We start from the raw sequence: 17,526 nt of genomic DNA on the forward strand, positions 1-17,526 counted from the left end.
TGGAGAGTAAGGAGGCCGCTGCTGTGGGTCGTTCTCTGCCTGCTGCCCTCCCCGTCAGTTACCCGGAATATAACTCAGTGAGTGACTCAGTACGGAGTCACCCTCGTTTCCCAGTCTCAGAGTGCCTTCTCAGTTTGGGGGGCACTTTACTGTCCCTCCTTCACCTCCTGACACAAGTCTCTCAGATATTATGACTAAGGTGTGATTATTGTGACTCTTCCATAGCAGGTAACTCAAGAGATGAGAGCAGTGGTAGTAATTTGACCTAAATAATGTGTTTCTGGCCTTTATTTGGAAGGTATATAACCAAGAGGATGACATTCATTGTTTCTGATTTCACACCTCACAAGAAAAACAACTAGAAACTCTTCAAGGACAAGACACCTGTGCTGAGAGCATCCTGGAACACAGAGAGCCAAGACAGAGACAACACAGAGACCGAGACAGACGGCATTAGAAGGTAAGAGAAGTGGTTATAGGTTGACTGCCCTGCCCCTCCCCCAGGCCAGTATAGTACCAGCCCATGGCAAAAAGCAACCCAATTACAAAATAAGCAAAGGACATTAGTAGACATTTCTCCGAAGAAGATATCTGAAGGGACAACAGGTACAGGAAATGATGGGCAACATCACTGGTCATTAGGAAATGCTAAGTAAAACCATAGTGAGATACCACCTCACGCCCCTTACACGATTGTCATCAAAGAGACACTAGATAACAGATACCCGCGAGGATGTGGAGAAAAAGGAGCCCTTGTGCACTGCTGGTGGGAACGCAAACTGGTGCAGCCACTGTGGAAAACAGTATAAATTTTTAAAAAATTTAAAAATAAAACTACCATATGATTCAGCAATTCCACGTCTGGGAATAGAGCCGATGGAAACAAAACCCTGACTGAAACACCCCATGCCCGTTGCAGTGTTACTCACAATAGCCAAGATATGAAAATAACCTAAGTGTTCATTGATGAACAATGAAGAAACTATATATCATATATTATGTATATTTTATATATATGTACATATGTATATACATAAAATGGACTATTATTCAGCCATAAAAAATGAGAAAATCCTACCATTTGCAACAACATGGATGGACCTTGAGGGCATTGTGTTAAGTGAAATAAGTCAGAGCAAGAAAAATGCTGTCTGATGTCACTTATATATGGAATCTAAAAGGAAAGTCCTAGGAAAAGAGACAGATTTATGGTTACCAGAGACAGAGGGTGGCACATGGGGGAATTGAATAAAGGAGGTCGAAAGGTACAAACTTCCAGTTATGAGACCAAGAGACCTAAGGTAGCACGTGATGACTGCAGCCAACACTGCACGCCGTATGGGGAAATCGTTAAGAGCTCTCATTCCAAGGAGAAATCTGTTCCTTCTTTCTCGTCTTCATTCTTTTCTTTTTATTGTATCTGTATGAGAAGATGGTTGCTGGCTGGACCTACCGTGGTGATCATTTCATTATATATGTGAACCAAACTGTGCTGTGTGCCTTAAACTTGTGCAGTGGCGCATGTCAATTATTTCTCAATGAAGCTGGAAAAAAATAATAAAATTCTTTATTTAAGGTTTTTTGAATGAAAAAGTTATACCACGATTCATAAAGGCTGTGAGCCCTTTAAAGCCATGGAGCTGTGGGCGCTCACAGAGCCAGTGAGGAAGATTGGAAGCAAAAATCAGGAACACACACACCCCCAGACACACCCCCATCAGTCCTTCAGATGGGGTCTTTCACAGCAAACGGAGGTTCACTCACAGAGCTCCCATAACAAATGAACACATGGTGAGCATTTGAGAGAGAAAATACATCCTTCAAGGACACTCTTAAGTTCTTGGGAATTTAGGATGGATACGGAAAGAATCTCTTAAAAAATGAGAAGGAATGAGAAAATTAGGGAGACTCTGTGGTTTACTCTTTGTTAAAAATTGCAAAATAGGAGTTTATGTCTGCATTTAGACCTCTGCACTAAGATGCACTCCTCCGCACTGCAACCCGGAGAAAATGAGTCTGCATGCCCTTTAATCCATGACCTCTAGAGATCGGGTTACCTCTTTGAAAGAGCTTTTCTTTCTCTGGCCAACTAAATGAATTGAAATTGATGTACTTAATTGTTTTCTAAATTGCAATTTTTCTTCCCCAGATGTTTTTTATCAGGGTTGAGCCCAATGGGCTCTGTCAGTCACACGGGGAGATGAAGTCATGTGGTAATAAAAGAGAAGGGACTGGGGGGAGGAAGGGAAATGCCATACAGTATATTGTCTAATTGAAAAATGTGCCACGTAAATGCTGCACTTGAGATCTCTGCCTCCCCGAGGGCTGCTCACAACAAACAATGCACCACATCTTCTGCGTTGGAAAGATTAGACTTCTCCCCTTTCTCCATTATTAATTCAGGCCAACATGAGGGTTTCCTTCCTTTCTTGGGTGAAGTCCCTCCACTGGAATTGTGATGCAAGGTAACAGGGTTCTCCAGCGAAAGCTTAAATGCAGAAGGGAAGGGGTTAGGCTGGCGGGTGGGGGTTAGGATGATGGGTGATGAAGGAGAGCGGGGCTCTAACTAAACTCCAGCCTTGCAGACGGGAGAAGAGCGCTGGCAACGGTAGCCACGGGTGGTCTGAGAGATGGTTGCTAATGATAGTACAGCCTGAAACAGAAGAGAGATCTTGTGGGAAAGCCAGAAAGTCTCGGGCTCAGAATGCGTGCCTGCGAAAGCTGGAAACGGAACCAGTTTGGAGAGGGAAGCACAGACAAAACGGGGACTTGCACATGCTCCTCAGCAGGAAGGACAGAGCTGTAGATGTGGGACCCACCTCAGCCTTTGAGGGAGACGGGAAGACTAGGAGAGAGCTGGTACGGTCGAGCCTAACCAAGTGATAGGAAGACCCCACCCAAAGTCCCCATTGAGGAAAACAGAGATGTGCTGCCTGCAGAACGAAAGCATGGGGCTAGAAGGTCTTCGTAGAGATTTTTCTAGTCCTTTCTCTACCTTCCTTTGTGCTGCACTTCAGCCTGACTGCACGAAATCAGTCCCGTATTTTTAGACTCTCTGTAGGAAATAACTTGAAACCAACAGGGCTTTTACCAGCCCTCACTGTTAAAAAGATCTCCTTCTTGTGTCAGAAAAAAACAAACCCCAAAACCTCTCTTTCCTCTTGTCCTGTCACCATTGAAGAAGGAGGACACCTGGTCATTATAGAAGAAACCCAATGAATCACTCATTTAAGTTTCTGCTTGTTTAATTGGGGCATACCTCACATTTGATGGAAACAAACTCCAGGGACTTCTCCAAGTTCTTTGATTGCACTGGAATCTTGACGAATCAACCACTTCTTTGAAATATGAGGACTATTGCCCAAGGTTTACAATCCTTTGTAATTTTCTTTGTAGTGATATTTGGAGTAACTAGATTCAAACTTCATGAGAGTCAGCCCTACAAAATACCAAAGCTCAAGGGGTAAAGGATCACATCGTAGGAAGGTGTAGATGATCAGGGCTTTGTCTGGGCTCAAAAATTTAACCTTAACCTTTACTTGTTTCTCTGAGTTCTTCTCTGGGTTAAAACTGACATCATCACCATCACCTTCCCTCTCATCTTCTTGCTTCTCGTCCTTGTCTTTTCCTCCTATTCCCCTCTTCTCCATCTTTCTGTCTTCTAGCTCTCTTTCCCTTTTCCTTTTCTTGTTCTTTCCCAATTACTCTTTTCCCCTTTCTTCTGCTCTCCTCCTTCCTCTACCTTTCTTTTTCTTCTCTCCACGTCTTCCTTTTCCTCTTCTTTTTTCTTTTATGTTTCCTCCTTCACTTGTTTCTTCCCCATCCCCACTCCCTCCACAAATTTTTTTTCTTCCACAATTTTTTGAGTTTTCAGTTTGTGCCAAGATTTAGGGAAGTGTTTTACTTATGTCATCTAGTTTCACCTTGGTGATAGCCCTAGATATTGTTTTTAGATACGGATGTTAAGTATCAGAAAAAAATAAGTAATTCATCCATTCACATGACTCCTACTTGTGACTCTGGGTCTCTGATGTCAAATCCATGCTTTAACCAAAGCCTCTGTAGGGAGAGATAGTAAGTATAAGTATGGAGGGCAGAATGAATCAAATAAGATTATAATTATTTAAAAGCATTATTTTAGAGAAGAAAATGGTACTTTGTTCTTGTAAAAATTTGGACTTGATTGGGGTGAGGTAATTATATTATGTGATAAGTAAATCATTTTAACAGAAGTATATAAAGAAAAATCATAGAGGCATGACAATAATTTGAAATACAGAAAGGTCTTTATATGTATACATATTGATTGGATCTCACAGAAGATTCTCAAGGATGAATGAATGTGCTATTGCAAGGGACTCAGCGTTCCTTGTAAAGTGCGTATTTGTATTACTTTGGAGCGGCTGCTGAGTAACAGAAGACCAAATTACAGTTGCTTTGCATTTTGTTAAAAGCAGTCTAGAGGTCGAAGTGGTTCAACTCCTTCTCTTTCTTACTTTCCCATTACCAGCACGTTGGCTTTTGGTTGATACACTTGTGCTTCATTACGCTGAGAGACCTGCTGAAGCATCACATTTTCACCTCATTACATTTAGAGACAGAGAAAACAAACTTTTTCCTTGTGGGATGCTGGGTAGCTCTGTCAGCCAGCATCTGACTCTTGATTTCAGCTCAGGTCATGATCTCAGGGTTGTGGGATGGAGCCTGGCATCAGGCTCTGAGCTCAGCATGGAATCTGCTTGTCCCTCTCCCTCTACTCCTCCCCTAGCTTATGCTCTCTCTCTCTCTAAAATAAATGAGTAAAATTAAAAAAAAATAGAGAAAATAGTTACCAGAAGCTTCTCCCACCCTGCCCCAGCAGACTCTCTCGTATGTTTTATGAGCCAGATCTGGGTCATAGACCAACCTCTGACTATTGGCAAAGAGAACATAATGGAGAGTAGGGCTGGAGAAGGGGCTAAACTTCTTCTAAAGTGTGAAACCTCTGCTTGCTACCTAAGTATATCTGGAGATTGATTAGTAAGTAAGAGGAGGAGGTGGTTGGTGGGCAGGTAATGAACAGCTTATTCATTTCCCCGGGAAAAATGTCCTCCTCGACCTCCCTCAACTGAAAGCAGACCCACATGGAATATTTCACTTTAAAGAAAAGAAGATGGGGAGGAAACTAGAATCCCATGAAAGATCACAGTGAGTCTGACTATGTTCTCAAACTCTTTGGTTTCTGTTAGTACTCAAATCTAAATACTAGAACTTTGAACAGGGAAGTGGAGGAGAACGGTTCAAAATTGAAGAGCAAACGAGCTTTATTGTTTGAGAGGACGTGGACAAGTGAGGGATAGGTGTGTAAGTAAGGAAACGTGTCAGTAAGGACGGAGGACGCTTGACACGTGGCACGTGAAGAAACAGAGCTAACAATGGTTGTGACCCATGGCTGAAGTAGGGGTTCTGAAAGGGCCTGAGAGATTCAGAAATAGCACCTTTACTTTTTTTTGGTAAACCTGGCACGGTGTGTCAAGGTCCTCAAGGATATCTAATATCCCCAATAGCTACGACTACTACTTTACTACGATTACTACTACTAATACAGTGCTGTGCGTGTCAGGCACTGTTCATAACACTGTGCCTATGTTAAAAGTCATTTAACTGTCACCTGTATTAGAGCAAAAATTTGTAAGCGGCAGAAAGTTGTATGTATCCCATGGCTCCTGAATTCCAGTGTAATGGGCTTTTTGGCATATAAAGCAGCTACGCTGAGGGTGGGAACCCACATGACTAGATCCAATGGAAGTTGGTCCATGGGCTTCTTTCTTCGCTCTCTCATTTCTCTACATCCTTTTCCAGTTTCCAGTTGGCCAGGGACACCGTGATTATGTCTTCAGTTAGCTTGGAGCAGGACAGTTCCCTTGGGAGCAAGGCACAGCTCCTCAACAGTGTCTGTGATTTTGGTAGTCGTGGCCTCTTCTTCCTTTAACTTGTCCAATGGCTAATGAGCTTAGGTCAATGTCAGAACCACAGCCAAATCTCTCACAGCTAGCCGCCATAAGTTTTCCCTTTTCCTCCATTGGCATCTATGATTTCATTCCATTGCTACCAGCTATGGCACTCACCAGTCTAGTTCAAACATTTTCAGATGGAATTTACAATTCTCTAAAGGACCGGCAGCTCTCTTGCGAGATAGCAGGGCCTAGTCCTCCATGAGCAGCAGGTCCAAAGCCATTGATGGTGCATCTGGCTGCTGCCATCTGTCCAGGCCAGAACTAGAATTTAAGCGAGGGCTTCTAGGTCCAGAGTTCATGTTCTTAAGCCTTCTCCCCTGTCATCCCTTCAGAATCTGTTCTTCACACCGTGTCAGTGTACTCAAGTCGCAGCGAGGATATAAACTCAAAAGTGCCACTAACAAAAGGAGCCATCGAGACTGTTTTATAGGGCTGAGGAGAAAACATCACATGTGGCACTGAAGAATTGGAATGTCTGGGGGAAAGGAATGAGGAGCAGTTATATTCTGAATGGGAACATGTTAGAGGAGGAGGAATTTACAGAGAACGAACCAGACACATTTCAGGTTGGCTGATAACTAACTGAGTTCTTTCAGTTTCCCATCTGAGGTTAGGGTAGAGTGGATGGATGGGGCGGCCATGCTGGCAATTCTTTTATTCTTTCTGTCTCGCCTTCTTCCAGGCCTCTCTGGTTCATGGGAACCATGACGGTCGTACTAGGCTGCTAGTACTAGGTACTACCAGAGTACCTTGTCCTGACATGGAGAAAGTACTTTCTGATACCCCAAACCACATGCAGTGGAATGGAGAATGGGAAGAGGGGCCTTCATCTGTGGGCATGTCTTGTCTACCCAGGGATGTAGCCTTTAAGGAGAAGCTCTGCTTATCAGATGATTGATGTGGTCAGCAGTGGGCCAGCCATCCCAGGTCCTGGGGGCGATACCAGGGTACTTTTGAGGTTCACTTCACAACACAGTTGTCTCTTCTGTCTGTCATATGGCAGGGCAGCATGTACTTCCAGAACCTTGTTTTCGTGGTCTGGTTGTGGACAGCATTTTTGGGACGGCAATTCAATGATCTCCAATTAACAAAGAAACAAGTCGGAAAGTACTTTCATATATGCGTTCCTCAGATGGTCAGATGGCACCATGGACACCTGTGACAGGCCTGTAATATATCCCGGCCTCCATCTGCCCGCACCCTGGTAACTGTATTTTCAAAGACTCAGAGACCTGTAGCATTTAAGGCATTTCATAGCACTGCCTCTCATTCAAATCCTTCTCTGCACAGAGAAGAAAACTGCAGCCCAGAGAGACAGCTGGTACAGTAACACACGGGTGTTTGACCCAGGATCCATCGTTCTTTTACAGGCACACACCTGCCTTGGATCAATGACATTCTGGAAACGCAAAGGATAATTACTACTGTGACAAGCATTATAGAGAAGGGACTTTGGAAGCTGTGACAAGGGGAGAGGGGAGAGCAAATCAGTCTGACTCAGCACTCTGCTTGAGATGGAGGCTCACTGTATGCAAAATTGAAGGAGGCTCTATGCATTACTGAAGCCCTTTTTGGGGGATTAATCTCGCCCACATGAAAGTAGAGAACTCTGCCATACGCATTTAAGTACTACTATTCAGGGAACGTGAAGAGGTCATTTACCAAATAGCTCCTTTACTCTTCCCACTAAGAATTTGGTGCTCTAATTTAGGGGAGTGGTTTTTTGGGGAATCGGCCAGCCCAACGTAAGGTGGCAATTTAAAGTTCAATTGTTTGCTTTTCTTCTTCCATCTCCTTTCTCTTTGCCATTCTCTGGGGTTTTCCTTTATTATTTTTTTAATGAAAAATTTGTTCTATAAAGGTAATATGAGTTCTGGGTTAAAAAGTTGTTGTAAACACACAAGAATATGTAGAAAGAAGAAAATCTGCATCTGAATTCTGACCATGAAGCTTCTTCTTCTCTTTTCTGGGGACAAACTCTAAAACAAGCCTCTTCTGTTTTCCCAGAAGTATATATGAATTTATAACGGTCTCTTTTTATGCACTCGGTAGCTGACTAAGCTCACTGTATTATGTCTTTGCCTTTCTCACTTACTGCTTCTGAAAGACTATTACCTCTCAGCGTGCAGAGATTTCTTTCGTTCCTTTTAGTTACACTTAAACATTGATGAAATCTATTCCATTTTCTCTTGGTACTGTTCCTGTCTTTCTGGAGCCGGCCATGTGGCCAAACCCTGGGAGATGAGTTCCACACGGCAGACCGCGCGGACTGGTCCAGAAAGGCCTGCTGCTTCTCGGCCCTGGAGCCCAGGCACCTGTCTCCACCGTGTCAGCATCCTGGGCAATGACCGTAACGGGATTCGTCTGCCCCGTTCTGGTTCTCCGCTGACCGTTCCAGTCTGGCTCAGAGACGGGGGCTGGTGGGGTCTTGAGAAGCCGGATTGCCTTGTGTTTGTTTTCTTGGCTGCTCTGTCAGTGAGGGAGGACGCGCTCCCACTCTGCGATCTCTCGGAGGAGACGTTGGGTTTTGCTGGCAGGCAGACCCTCGGGCTACTCAGCGGAATGTCTTTGGTTCCATAGCTTTGGGGGGAGCCAGGAGGCTGTGCTTCCCGGCCAAGGGAAACACTGCTTCAGACTCAAGACCACGACTTGGCGGAGACCCTGGGGCCTGCTGAATTTAGGATCGGGCTCTCTCATACCTTTCTGTGCTCAAACCACTCGCCCGTTAAAACCGAGAGGAGGATGGAACGACTGCAGCGTTGGGTGTGTTCACTGGCGCACAACTGCCTCGGTAAAATGGATTTCAGTCTCATTTTGGTGCAATGGGAAAGGCAAGGGCCTCCTTCCGTAGCTCGGGAGGAAGGAGAAGGAAGCCAGAGTCAAATCAGACCTCTCAAGACTCAGCAGAGGCTTGGTCTCTGCTTAGACAAATAATCTTGAGGAGACCCAAATCCCCTGTTCATTGTGAAAACAGACAGTGCCAGAGTAAAACAGAATTAAATTGTTTCTCTTTCATGGCAGCTGAAGTGTAAAAACCATTCTCTTCTGACCTTGTGGCCAGAATATCCTGACACCTCATAAATTATCCTAAGGGTTCGGGGCCGGGGGGGGGGGGGGGGAACTTGGGGAGGCTATGGGGCCACACGGCAGCCAGCCCTGAGTGCGGGGTGGCTGGAGGCCCTTCTGGCCTTCCTGATATGTGGGCACCCAGTGTTAGGATGTGGAGGAAAGTGGTTTCTTCCAAGTCAGCTTTTCTGAGATAGGACAATTGTTTGCCCCCACTTCCATGTTTTTAGTGTTTGTACGGCCACAGGGCCCATGAGTTGTTCACTAAGGAGGCAGGAAAAGCACAGTGATAGCTCCCCAGTCTGACAGAACCTCCGAGGTGTTTTTAGAAACCTCCCATTTTTTTCGGAAAAAGGAGAATGGGGAAGGAAGGAGAGGATGCAATGGGAGAGACACAAAAGATGAAGAAATGAATTAAAGGGGAAGGAAAAGGAAGGAGGGAAGAGGAAGTATGGGTGGGAGAAATGGTCTGCATTCAGACAGAGCCTCCCCTCCTCCAGCCCCCACTCGGTGACAGGAAGCAGGCCACCTGCTCCGCAGGATGGGCTCATGGCCACTTCCCAGCCTCCCGGGGAGCCTCCTTCAGCTCCCACATCCATCCACGCCCTACACACAGTAGGTGCTCCGTAAATGTTTGTGGAGTGGAGAGATCCACAGACTGCGCCCCAGAGAGGGAAACAGATTTATTCTGGGAAACTCCAAGAATGTAGAACAGAGTCGTTTGGAGCAAACACTATTCCTGTAGCCTGAATCACCATAAGGTTTAAAGAATCTGGGTATTTGTGGGTGTGTCTGGACATATTGTGTGTGGGAGTGTGGGTGGGTGGTCTGGACTGGTGGGTAATAAGTGACAGGAGGGCCCTAGAAAATATAAAGGCTCCATAACTACTGTAAAAATAAAACTGGGAACAGCATGCCCAGACCTCCAGCCATGCAGTGACCAAACTTGACCTTGGCAGAGATGAATAATATTGTGGAGATGGATTCAAGAATTATTAGTCAATGTTTTTAGTCCCTATGGGCTTTTTTTTCTTTTTCCCAGAGAACTGCTGGGTGGGTTTTTGGCAAATGACTGCAATAGCTTGTAGGATTCCAGAGCCCTTCTAAGCTTCTTCTAGACTCTGCTTTATTGATTTTTTTTTTTTTTTTTAAATTTCTGGTTCTTTTCTTCTCTGGTGGGATGTCTTTTTTGGATCCCCCTTTGGACAAAGAATATACTTTCTCACTCACTCCTGCCTTTCAGTCCTTCTTTTCTTAGACATTAGGTCTTCGGCCTTCCTCACAAACAGACAATAGATCCTCTTCCTGATTCCTCTGGCCTGGAAGAGGAGAGGATGGACGATCTCTAGCATGATCCTAGAGATCCGATCGTTGCAACCTGCTTCTGTCCGGCTTCAGAACGGGCGAGAGGATGTTATTCTCTGCAGCTCTTGCAGTGCACAGACAGGTACTCCTTGGGATGTGCGTTGTGTTGGTGAAGGATTTGGGGGCACCGTGGCTGCAGATAACCCACGGTGAGAATGTCCTACACCACGCACATCACAACAATGGGGACCTGGCAAGACTGAGTTGTTACATGCCCTCATACATACATCTGCTGTCACACCCTAGCAAGCACTCACATTTGATTTTGGTGTTTTTAACAGAGAAATCGCCATCTGTGAGGGTTGGTAACAGACCCTTATCCCTGCAGTGATTGGGGGTATCAGGTAGGAAATAAGTCTTGGAAATCAAGTTTCCCAGACGCTGGGGATTGCAAGCTACAGGTATAAACTCGAGGAATACCATGAAACTAAATCTTAGGGGAAACTACACAGATACCAACCTTGAATCCTGCATCCCTATTTTCTTCATATACGTATTTTGAGGTTTACCTAATCATTCCCTGACTAATGAGCCTAATTCTTGATTCCGTATGACCACCGCACTCTTGTAATTGCTGTGCACATCTGTATGTATTTATGTTGATTTTATGTATTTTATTTCTCTCCCATTAGACCTTAATCTCCTTGAGGAGAGGAAGCAGCACGGTCTTTATTCTATATACACAAGTGCCTGGGATTGTTTTGTGAATCCTACATGTAGTCAGTAAATGAAGCACACGTTCCAGTCTCAGAAGAACGTTTTTAAGGCTAGGTTGGCTTGTTTTACTGACTTCCTCTTCCATCTCTTTACTAGTCAGTGCACGCTCAAGAAATGCTGCCATGGGGTGACATAATCATGAAAAAAATATAATTCTAAAATTATATAATACACTTCAAAGTCAAAAGTAAATTACCGATAGGTTTTTCATGGCTTTGTAGGTAGCAAGATGGCATTTAAATTGTAGGTATAAGTTTCTGACCATAAGCAATTATCCATTTTTTAATAAAATACAAACTTTCTATTCAGTTACTAAATATTTTTATGGATGTTTCTCTTGAGCTGGTCTCTTTAGCTCCCCCTGGGGCATCCTGTTGGGCCCTTCACCAGTAGAGCCTCCTGAAACTGGAGTCTGGTCCCATAGTCAGGGGAACCACACAGAGACAATCAACTAAATAAATTTGCTCTGTTTCTTAACAGGGTTCTATATCCCTGGCACCATTTTGGCAACAGAACTAACTCTTGAAGTTCTAATGCTCAGATAATGCAAGATCATTGCTCGGGTTTGTTACTTCAGTCTTCTCTCCAAACCTTCTTATTGGACTGCAGACTGATTTATGCTTCAGGTCTTTTTCTCCCATTGTCATATTGGGTCACGTTAATCCTGGACACATGGATGAAACACATTTCTACAACCTTCTTCCTCTTCCCTCTGCATCATGGCCACGTGCTGAACCCTGAACACCCAGCATGCCAGTCTTGACATACTCTTCACTGCCTCTCCGTGTTCTTCTACATTCATACCAACCTACCCTGGGATTATTTCTCTCAGGAACTCGCCCTTATTTGGCTGTCTTTATGAAAAAACAAAACACTATTGAATAAATTAAGACAATGATTGCAATGACATTCTACCTTGGAAATATGCATTTGTTTATTTGACCTCTTAGAACATAAGACCTTCATCTGAGTGCTCCAAATACATTCATCCATCCATTAACCTGGGGAAAGATTATGATTTGTTGTGTAAGGAATTCAAGGAAGAAAGATAGGAAACATTTTCTAAGAGACAAACTAGATTTTGAACAATGGTCTGGAGAGCCAGACAGACATTAATAGGAACGTGTTCCCTAAATGCTCCTTTCATTGCCGCCTTTAGCCTATGAACAGCCTGAAGAGCTTGTGCTCTGAGACGTCTCCTCCAGCAGTGATCAGACAATCTTCTGCCCTGAGGTAGAGTCAGCCCCATGGCAGCCGGGAGAGGGGGGTGGGTAAAGTGGATGCGCAGAGATTGTGAGGAGTAGAGTGGAGTAGTAGAGAGTGAGGTAGTGAAGTGGTCTGTTACGTCTTGCTTCCTCTACCCTTAGGTAAGTTGAAGAGAACTCAAAGCAGGTTGGTACTGGGGCAGAGGCCAACTTAGTGGCTGCCTTAAACCAAACTGGGTCACATTCCCATCAACTCAGGCAGAGAAAGGGTCCAAGGTAGACCTTTTCTGAGGCATGGCTGCACAGACAGCCTTGAGAAAGAGCCGAGACTGTGGCTATGGAACTTGGCAGAGGGGATGTCACCGTATTGGGGGAGGGGTTGCAATGGCTCCATGGTGAGAGCTGCAAACTCTGGTTTGTTGTCAAACCGGGGCCTAATGAGTGATAACCATGGCAGACCTCAGAGGGGTCTCTAACACCAACGGGAATAGAGGTGAGGCAGAATCAGCCGAGGGTCACGATGGAGCCCTGCCAAGACCAGCTAGAAGGCAAGTTACACTGACCACAGATCGTAGCCACTGAATGCCAGCAGGGCATGAACACCTCGTAGATAAAGATGGTCTCCCAAAGCAGGAAGGAAGGGGCATTGTTCCTGAAGACCCTACTCTTCCCTGTGGCCTTTGGGGACCCACAAGTCACCTTCCTCCGCTTTGACCTCCTCACTCCTTGCTGTCTTCATGCAGGTGGAGGAAAGGCTTTCACAGAGATGGGGAATTTTTAACAAAAAAATGTTAAGTTCTTCTCAAATAGACTGTTTAAATTATTGGATCAAACTGAATTTTCGGTTTGGCTGGATTGTTAGTATATTTTTCTCACCTCCCTTTTGAGGAAGACCGGATCGTTTACCAATGAAATACTAAACCTTCTATTTCTCTGCTTTTTCTCATTTGCCATGCGTGAGTTGAATTTTGTGATTCCCACCACATAGTAGCTGTCAGTAGCTGAGTAATTTGCCTTTTCTGGGATGAGAATATTTTAACAGGTGAGTCCAAGAGCTCAGCTTAGCACATTGAAGGACCTAATTTTAAAGCTTCGAACAGGAGTTGGCAAGCTGCAGCCCAAAGACCAAATCTGGCCCATTGTTTGTTTTTGTAAATGAAGTTTTATCAGAACACAGCCACGTTCATTTGTTTGTCATTCTCCGTGGCTGCTTCAGTGTTATGACAGCAGAGCTGAGTGGTTGCAACAGAGCCCACATGGCCTTCAAGGTCAAATGTGTTTATTATCTGGCTTTTTATAGCAAAAGCTTGCTGACCCCTGGTGTAGAGTAATACGGTTTTCTTCAGCATCTTGTCCAGTCCACTTTTAGACAGATGAGGCCAGGGAGATCCTGCAAAGTTAACGGACATGTCCAAGATGACACAAGGGAGGGGTGGGGTGGAGAAAACAGACCATGAAATTTTAAACGCGGGGAAAGGCGAGCTGGGCCGTCTCTACAGAGCTGGGCTCCTTTGAATATTTTTGTCTTAAGTCATACCCCTGAGGTTGCATGATTATGAACTAAACTTACTAATAAACCCTAGAGGAAAGTAAAACTAATCAGTGAGAATTCCTTGCAGCCTGTGAAATTACCTGGGATTATAATGACAGGAAGACTCAGTTCAGTCAGCGGGCCCCAGACACACCGAAGACCCTGGGTTCCGAGGCCATCACGTGAGCTCAGTAGATATTAGGTAACAGAGTCTCAAAGGAGGGCCTGAGGTTTAGGGATTTAGAAAATCACCTTAAAAATGGATTGTTGGAATCCCACGTGAAACTCCCAGCTGGGGAGGTGTCTGCAACCTTGCTCTGTTCTAAGAGGCCGTCAGAGAGACAAGGGCTGTGGTGCCGTGTGCCTCTTGCCAGCTTCTTGAGGAAACTGGACCCCTGGAAAGCAGAACCTGGAATGGCTGCCAGGTTGCTGCCTTGGCCTCCCCTTCCTCAGAAACCTCTCCACCTGTTTTCTCATTTCATTTCCGAACCCCCGAGGTCACTTTTCACCCCTGCTGTTAGGAGCTGGCCTGTCACTGCCCTGGAACAGGGAGGGTTTTTCGGTCCTTACCTCATTTGACCGCTCTGAGACATCTGACATTTTTGCCCACACCCTTTTCAATAATACTCCCTCCTCCCTTGGCGTATGCCCTCATGTAATTCCCCGAACTTGTTGCCTCTCCCAAGCTCATGCTTCATCTATCCACCAGCCTCAAACATGGACCTCAGGGTCCCAATCTCTGTCCTCTGTCTTTTTGTATATTTTTGCCTGGAAAAATCTCATTTTACAGTCATGGCTTCAATTGCCAGTTAACTGGGGTTGACTCCCAGATCTGTTTCTTGCCCAGAGCTCACTTGTCGACTTCATGTCCTTTTGTCCACAGAACACTTCCACCGGATTTCCCTCAGTTTGATTTTCTCAAACTCAGAAAGTCCTGAAACCGTAATCTTTCCCTTAACCCTAATACTTTCTCTGATATTTGAAACTTATCACCGATCTGCTCAAAACCCTTCAGTGGCTCCCTGGAGCCACACAGAATAAGGTTACTACATTCCACGAAGCCCCACATGACCTGGTTCCTGGCAGCCTTTTCTCGTACTTGGCCGCTCCTCTCTCCCGTCTTGCTAGCCCTTGCCCTCTCCCTTCTCTGCTGTGTCTTTCTTTGCTCGAGTTGATATCACTTCCCCTTTGTCAAGTCAATGAGCACCTATTCAACTTCCAAGATTCAGTTCAAGTAATGCCTTCTCTTTAACCATCCAACAAGATGGTGGACACCAGAAAAGGAAGGTCCAAATCCTTACTTCCTTGTCCCTGCACATTGGCGGGTCCTGGGATTTGTCATGCAGACATAGCGACTTTGTGAAAGCAACCTGCTCTTTGCCAGGCAAGACTTATCTGGCTGCAGTTCCTTGTGGAATTTTCCGTTCCCCCACCCATCTGGGATTATCTTACTAGCCTCACTTAAATAGCTATGGGGCCAAGTGGTAATTCTTGGAGTAATTTAGTCAGATGACTGTCCGTGAAAATTCTTCTAGAGAAAACAATGCAGTAAGTGGAATGAGGATAATATTTTTAAAAAGATTTATTTATTTATAAGAGAGAGCGTGAGCAGGGAGTGGGAGTTGGGGGGGAGGGGCAGAGGGAGAAGGAGAAGCAGACTTCCCACTGAGCATGGAGCCTGTCTGGGGCTCTATCCCAGAACCCTGGGATCATGACCTGAGCCAAAGGCAGACATTTAACTGACTGAGCCACCGGGGTGCCCCGAGAAGGAGGATAATCTTAATAGGGGCAGAATATAGTACTTTATTCAGCATTTAGAACATTAGACAGATGCGGCTCTGGGGGACTAAGGAGCACGTACCCTGGAGTTTGGGTGCCAAAGTTTGAATTCGGACTCAGTTCTTCACTAGCTTTGCAACTCTGGGCAAGTTTCTTAGCCAGTCAGGGCCTCAGTTTCCTCACCCGTACACTGGACGTCATGGTAAGTGTACCCTCTGGGTAGGGTTGTGGTGAGTGGCACAGTCACACTGATATACATGTGTGCGCGGTGGGAGCATTTGCACACGTTACTTAGAATAGTGCTTGGTATTTAGTAAGAGTTACCTCCTATGATTCTTCCCCCCTTTTTTAGAGACAGAGGGGGTGGGTGGAAGAGGGAGAGAGACACTTTTAAGCAGCCTCCACACCCAACGAGGAGCCCAATGCAGGGCTCCATCGCTCCGCCCTAAGATCGCAAGCTGAGCTGGAATCAGGAGTCGGGCCCACCGAGCCGCCCCCCTTCCTACTACTGTTTTCCATGAGATGACTAGGGGAGAAACCGAAGTTAGTGGCTGTGAGGAAGCTGAGGTTGAACAGCTCCCTCTCCCACACCAGTAAACTCCACCATGAACTCTCAACTCTTCAGTTAAACAGCACACACTGAGTGACGTGCTTATGTGCCCACTGTTTGCTTAGCCGTCTGTACTAGCAAGTAACTAACTCATGGTGATACTAGGTAGCAGTAAAACAAGGAAAGAATGAACAGGCTTTTGAACATGGAATTCTTTATTTTATGTGCAAATACTTAAATGGTCTGAATAAGCAATTACAGAACTTCAAACACCACAGAGCCTGTTCATATGAACTGCCGTGCACCTCCGTGTAAGTGATTTCCATGGCATTTCGTTCTCACAGCACCCAGAGCGTAAGAGGTAGGATGTATAGGTATCATTATCCTCATTTTATGTATCAGAAAACAAACAGCGGCCCAAGAGCCCTGTGTTTTCTGATTCCTGTCTTGTGCTCATTCTAGTGTTCTGTTTTTAAAAATATTTTTAGGGGCACCTGGGTGGCTCCATCGGTTAAGCATCTGCCTTTGGTTCAGGTCATGATCCCAGGGTCCTGGGATAGAGCCCCAGACAGGCTCCCTACTCAGTGGGGCGTCTGCTTCTCCCTCTCCCTTCTGTCCCCCCACTTGTGCTTGCTCTCTCTCTCTCTCTCTCTCAAATAAATAAATAAAATCTTTAAAAAATTTTTTTCAAACTTCATTTTACATGCCTGGTATTAAAAAAAAAAAAGGGCCAGGCTATGCTGAACCCATTGACACCCTAGGGACTCTGTCCAGAGCTTCCTTAAAGACCCTTTGATAACTTTTCCCGAATTCAAGGATATGATGATTCTTATTTATTTATTTATTTATTTATTTATTTGACAGAGATGTAGACAGAGAGCACAAGTTGGCAGAGAGGCAGCCAGCAGAGGCAGAGGGAGGAGCAGACTCTCCACTGAGCAGGGAGCCCAATGCGGCGCTCGATCCCAGGACCCTGGGATCATGACCTGAGCCGAAGGCAGCCGCTCAACCGACTGAGCCATGCAGGCACCCCTCTTATGATGATTCTTACATCTTCATTGTTGCCGATGCTGATCGAGGAGCCTAGTGGTACAAAAGGAGAGCTGAGGGGTAACAGGAAGTAGAAAACATTTTAACAAAGAAAATGGGCTTATTAGATATTTGCTCGTTGTTCTCTAGCCACTGTTTTGTCTCCTGGTACTGATGTATCCATCTGCTGCTCCCTGTTTCTAGCCTCACCAACCATCCTATTCCAAGCTCCCATGACAGCCAGCCTAGAGTGCTAAAAGGTCCTCAAATACATGATCTCCCTACCAC

Source organism: Enhydra lutris, unplaced genomic scaffold (genome assembly GCF_002288905.1).
Source record: "Enhydra lutris kenyoni isolate GAN:26980312 unplaced genomic scaffold, ASM228890v2 scaffoldscaffold24, whole genome shotgun sequence".
Classification (NCBI taxonomy): domain Eukaryota; kingdom Metazoa; phylum Chordata; class Mammalia; order Carnivora; family Mustelidae; genus Enhydra; species Enhydra lutris.